Source organism: Sapajus apella, unplaced genomic scaffold (genome assembly GCF_009761245.1).
Source record: "Sapajus apella isolate SASKATOON/1434 unplaced genomic scaffold, GSC_monkey_1.0 scaffold8, whole genome shotgun sequence".
Taxonomy (NCBI): Eukaryota; Metazoa; Chordata; class Mammalia; order Primates; family Cebidae; genus Sapajus; species Sapajus apella.
In genome coordinates, this window is record NW_022436948.1 from 40,813,247 (window position 1) to 40,820,137 (window position 6,891).

A 6,891-nucleotide genomic window follows, 5' to 3' on the forward strand; every position below is an offset into this window, starting at 1 on the left:
GGCCTAGGGCAATGCCATTCCATATGGTAGCTACTAGCCACATGTGGATAGGGCATTTACGGTGTGTCTAGTCTGAATTGAGATGGACTGCAAGCATATAGAACATACTGGATTTTGCAGACATTAAAAAAAAAGGAATGTAATATATTTTTAATACTTTCATATTGATTACAGATTGAAATGTTAATATTTGGACAGGTTGAGCAAATACAATATATTATTTAATTTTATGGGTTTCTTTTACCTGTTAAAATATGACTACTGAAAAAAATTTAAATTATGCATATGGCTCACATTTGTGGTTTGCATTATATTTATGCCAGGCAGCATATGTCTAGAGTGTATAAAGGAAATGTTAAAACTTTATTACATAAGGTTTTTTTATAGGAATCTTCTGTGTTCTGATGCAATTGTGCAAATGTGTATCACCTTAATATATAAACCTTTGAAAGTATAATAAACAAGGAGACAAGCACTGACTTTGTGAATATAGGGTACTATCTTGTGTGTATTGTGCCTAGGAGTAGTTTGAAAATATGGACAAAAACTGATTTATCATTATGGAAACAAATTTATTATTCATTAATTATTTATATATTTATTTCCCTTAACCTCTTCTTGGAAACCAATAAAACAAATTTATTGACACACATAAATAGAAATACATCCAGGCACAGTTTGACTCAAAGTTCAGGTAACATCACTAGATCAATATGTTGGCTCTCAACTGGCCCTGTTCTCAGTCCCTGACCACTTGTCCTATTGGCTTCAGGCTCAGAGCATAAAAAATGCCCAGAACATGAGTCCAGTTCTTATGTTCTGAAGATATATCCAGTTCCTATCTTGTAGATCTCACTCAAATTCTAGAAGTCATTCTCTGACCTTGGCTTAAATTGTGACACTTCCAATCCTTTGTTGGGGAAAGCTAGAAGATGGATTTTCTGTTGAAATATCAAACTTATAATTATGACCTTATGGTAGAGACTGCTATTGTCTCCTAATATCTACTTTCAGTAATAGGATCTACTTCTTAGTATTAGGATCACGATTTTTACTAGACATGATAAACACCAAATTTTTAGAGTCTCTTACAGCTAGGTGAATACAGGTGACTCAGTGGTAGCCAGTGGAATGGTGTGACTTCTCGTAAGTATTCTTAAAAGAAATGCACATTCTTCTTCATTCTTGTTTCCTTTCTTTAGGCTAAAATGCATGTGTTGAAATGCTGATGTGATAGTTGAGTTCAAGTAGGCTGTTTTGACAATGATGTGTGTGGAGGATCACAAAACAATATTACCAAAGAAATCTGAAAAACCTGATGATTATGAAACTTTCATATTAGACTTAGACTGGTTTAGATTATACAAGAAATAGAGACTTCTACCTTGTTTAGGTCAATGTTATTTTGAGTTTTCTATTATACTACTCATAAACTAACCAAATCTTTATTAAGATAATTCCAAAATATTAATGTTGTATAAGATCCAGGTCATGAATTTTGGACAGCTGTTAACATTAAGAAACAAAATAAATCAAATTTGACTAATCCTTAAAAAAAAACTGGGTTTATTTTATCCTGTATTTTATTGCATATTTATTTAGACATCCTATTTTTCTCTATATTACTGTTTTTATTATAATTATAGCTGAATGTTTTCTTAAATGCTAACATTTTATCATTTATTAAGATTCTTAGCATTATGTAATAATTATTCAGGTTTTTAAAAAGTAGTTTGTCATGATGTCATTTGAGAGATGTCAGACTGATTATCAAATGTCATATGCCTTTTTGACTGCCATGGCAAGTGTGCTGAAGAAGACCACTGGCTTTGCGGTATGTGGGAGTTCACATGAGAGACTAAGAATATTGTACACAAATATTCTTGATGTTCTTGAGTAAATACATAAAAATGAAGAGTATAGAAAGAATACAGAACAGTTTACCAGTGAGAAGCAGGCTATGTATGGTCAAAGTGAAATAGGATGTTCAAAAATTTGAAGACCAACTTCAAGGTGGTCAAATAAAAGAGATGATTCTCCAGGCTGAAAATCAACTAAGTCTGGCAAGAAAAATGATGCAGTGGAAAACATGGAAGCCATTAGTGGAAGAGCCTTCTGCCAATCAGTGGAAATGGCCAATATAATTATTGAATGACTTTGGTGGGTTGATGGGAAACTGATGTAATTAAATACTCTGTTATATTAAGAGTGTATCCATATTGTTGACATTTTATAATCAAGAAAAGTGATATAGAAAATATTTAGAAGACTATTAAAATTAGTGATTATGATAATATAGCCTTGTGAATCAATTTTCGACTTGTAAATATTCACACATATTATATCAAAGATGATATTTCCTTGAACAAAGAGGTCATGGGAAGATTTTTAAATTAATTTTTAAAATTCTGAAAGATCTTCAATGTAGAGGCCATATCATATCAAAAAGTAAAGTGTTTTTGCTAGTATCTTCAATACATTATTTAATTTTTAAAATTATCTTGAAGAATAAAATGTTCTTAATTATTATTGTCAAAAAATTTATAGATCACTGAATGTTTTCAAATGTGATAAAATAGCACAAGTGGCTGGTAATAAAATTTGAAATTATGGTTAACCTCCTTGGCTTTAATCTTATGTATGTAAAGTAAAATTTAAATATATAATTATATACTGATTATAAAATGTATAATAAATATTATTTTATTTTAGTCATTTTTGTATAGTCTTAATTTTATTATGTTTTGTTGTTACTATATTATATTTGAATTAGAATACATTGTATAGTTGAAGAAATTGATTTGGTACTTAAAAAAAATAAGATTTTCCATTGAATAGAAGTAGTTGGAAAAAATTTTCCTTTTGTTGTATTTGTGGAAATCAGTTTTCTAGCCAGTGGACTTTGTCTTAATCAACCTCATCACCTAAGGATAGAGGGATAATTTTTGTAATAGAGACATTAAGAGTTCCTGAAGTTTATCTGGCACATGGTTAGGCTTATATTCAAAATATAATCATAGGACTATAAATGTAAAATGGAATATGGCAACATAAAAATAGTGGGGGACTTTAATACTCCACCGATGGCACTAGGCAGGTTATCAAGACAGCAAGTCAACAAAGTAACAATGAACTTAAACTATATCCCGCAACAAATGAACTGAACAAATATTTACAGAACATTCTATCCAACAACTGCAATACCTTCTATTAATCAGCACATAGAACATTCTCCAAGATAGACAATATAATAGGCCACAAAACAATTCTCAACACATTTAAGAAAATCAAAATTATAAGCAAGTACGCTCTCAGACCATAGTGGAATAAAGTTGGATATCAGCAAAAAAAGGACCCTCAAACCCATCCAAATACATGGAAATAAAATAACCTGCTCCTGAATGATCACTGGGTCAACAATAAAATCAAGATGGAAATTTAAAAATTCTTTGAACTGAAAGATAATAGAGGCACAACCTATCAAAACCTCTGGGATAAAGGTGGTACTAAGAGGAAATGTCATAGCATTAAGTATCTCCATCAAAAAGTCTGAAAGAGCACAAATAAACAATCTAACGTCACACCCTATGGAGCTAGAGAAACAAAGATCAGTTAAACCCAAACCCAGCAGAAGAAAAGAAATATCCAAGATCAGAGCAGAACTGTTATAAATAAAATTGAAACAAAAAATACAAAAATAAAAGAATCAAAACGCTGATTCTTTGAAAAGAGAAATAAAATTGATAGATCATTTGTGAGATTAACCAAGAAAATAAGAGAGAAGATCTAAACAAACTTAATTAGAAACAAAATGGGAGAAATTACAACTGATACCACAGAAATTTGAAAGATTATTCAAGGCTACTATGAACACCTATACGTACATAAACTAAAAAATCTAGAGGATATGGATAAACTCCTAGAAATAAACAACTTTCCTAGATTAAACAAGGAAGATATAGAACCCCTGAACAGACTAAACAAGCAGTGAGATTGAAATGGTTATTTAAAAATTGCCAACAAAAAAAAGTCCAGGACCAGATGTATGCACAAATTCTGTCCAACATTCAAATAATTATTACCAATCCTATTGACATTATTACACAAAACAGAGAAAGAAGTCATCCTCCCTAAATCATTCTATGAAGCCAGTATCTCTCTAATACCAAAACCAGGGAAGCGTACAACAAAAAAAGAAAATACAGACCAATATCCCTGATGAAAATAGATGCAAAAGTTCTCAACAAAATACTAGGGAACTGAATTCAACATCATGTCAAAAAGATAAGCCAGCATGATCAAGTGGGTTTCATACCAGAGAAGCAGGAATGGTTTAACATATGTGAGTCAAGATATGTGATATCCCACACAAACAGAATTACAAACAAAAATCACATGGTCAAGTCAATAGATGCAGAAAAAGCATTTGACAAAATCCAGCATCACTTTATGATTAAAACCCTCAGCAAAATTGGCATGAAGGAACACACCTTAAGATAATAAAAGCCATCTATGAGAAACCCACAACCAAAGTTGTACTGAATGGGGAGTGGCTGGAAGCATTCCCCCAGAGAGCTAGAATAAGACAAAGATGCCCAGTTTCATCACTTCTATTCAGCATAGTACTGGAAATCCCAGCCAGGGCAATCAGACAAGAGAAAGAAATAAAGTGCATCAAAATTGCTAAAAAGGAAGTCAAAGTGTTGGTGTTTGCTGATGATATGATTGTATACCTAGAAAGCCCTAAAGACTCATCCAAAAGGCTCTTAGAACTGATAAATGAATTCAGCAGTTTCAGGATAGAAAATTAATATACACAAATCAGTGGCTCTGCTGTATGTCAACAGCAATCAAACTGAGAAGCAAATCAAGAACTCTACCCCTTTCACAATAGCTACAAAAAATTAAAATAAAATACTTAGGAATATACCTAACCAAGAATGTGAAAGACCTCTACGGGGAAAGCTACAAAACAATGCTGAAGAAAATAATAGATAACATAAACAAATGCAAACACATCCCATGCTCATGGATAGGTAGAATCAATATTGTAAAAGTGACCGCACTGCCAAAAACAATCTACAAATTCAAGGCAATTCCCATCAAACTACCACTATCATTCTTCACAGAACTAGAAAACACAAACCTAAAATTCATAAGGAGCTCAAAAAGCCTGCATGGTCAAAGCAAGGCTAAGCAAAAAGAATAAATCTGGACACATTGAATTACCTAACTTCAAACTATACTATAAGGCCTTAGTCACCAAAACAGCATGGTTCTGTTATAAGAGTAGGCACACAGACCAATGGTATAGAATAGAGCACCCAGAAATAAAGCCAAATATATATAGCCAACTGATCTTTGACAATGCAAACGAAAACATAAAGTGGGGAAGGGACTCCCTATTCAACTAATGGTTCTAGGGTAATTGACAAGCCACATATAGAAAAATGAAATTGGATCTACATCTCTTAACTAATACAAAAATCAATTCAATTTGGATCAAAGACTTAAATCTAAAACCAGAAACCATAAAGATTCTAGAAGATAACATTGGAAAAACCCTTCTAGATATTGGGTTATGCAAATACTTCATGACTAAGAACCCCAAATCAAACACAACAAAAGCAAAGATAAGTAGATGGGACTTAATTAAGCTAAAATGCTTCTGCACAGCAAAAGAAATAATCATCAGAGTTAACAGACAACCCTTAGAGTGAGAAAAAAAATCTTTGCAATCTATACATCTGACAAAGGACTAATATTGAGAATCCACCAAGAATAATAGATTTTGCCATGAATGTAGTGAAAGAGAAATACTTTTACACTGTTGGTGGGAATGTAAACTAGTACAACCATGGTGGAAAGCAGTGTGGAGATTCTTTAAAAAACTAAAAGTGGAACTACCATTTAATCTAGCATCTCTCTGCTAGGTATCTACCTAGGGGAAAAGTAGTCATGTATATTTATAGCAGCACAACTTGCAATATGCAAAAATATGGAACCAGCTCAAATGTCCATTGATTAATGAGTGGATAAAGAAAATTGGTATATAGATATAATAAAATACTACTCAGGCATAAAAAAGAATGAAATAATGTCATTCTTAGCAACATGGGTAGAATTGGAGACTTATTCTACATGAAGTAACTCGGGAATGGAAAATCAAACATCATATATTCTCACTCATAAGTAGGAGCTAAGCTATGAGTACTCAAAAGCATAAGAATGATAAATGAACTTTGGGGGCCTGGGGGAAAGGGTGGGACAGAAATGAGGGACAAGACTACACATTGGGTACAGGGTACACTGCTTGGGTAATGGGTGCACCAAAATCTCAGAAATCACTGCCAAATAACTGATTAAAGTAACCAAACACCTCTTCTCCCTAAAAAAACTATTGAAATAAAAAAATCAATTAAAAAAACACAAAACTTTGTATACAGTTTTGGTTTAGTATTTATTACTACCATCTTTGCAATTATTAAGTCAGTGCCAAGGCTCCTCCCTGGACATGAGGTTGCATGGGTTCCATAAAGATTTAGCTACATCTAATCTTTTATACCTTAGTACTTTTGATAATAATATGGCACCTATAAAAATATGAGTCAAATAAAGATCTGAGTGAACGTGTACTTGTAAATAAAATTTTAAAATGCTGAAATTTAATTAATGTTGAAGGAGAAAACAGATCCAAGTATACAAGTAATCAGACCAAAGTGAAATAACTTTTGCCTTCCACTTAAAAAAGAATTAAGGAAGAAGGCAGGCTTAAAAGAGTAGTCTCAGTAAGCCAGCATTGAATAAACTTAGAGAAATAATTTTTCGGGAAAGAAGGGTAGTGAAGTCCTGGAGAATTGAAGAGAAGGAAAGAGATGAAATTAGCCCAAC

The 6,891-nt window shown here is 32.4% G+C and overlaps 1 pseudogene; it reads left to right on the forward strand.

Annotated features, from left to right (window-relative positions):
* Positions 1–1,798: 1,798 nt before the first annotated feature.
* On the forward strand, positions 1,799–2,298 carry LOC116550714 (annotated as a pseudogene).
* The last annotated feature ends 4,593 nt before the right edge of the window (positions 2,299–6,891 follow it).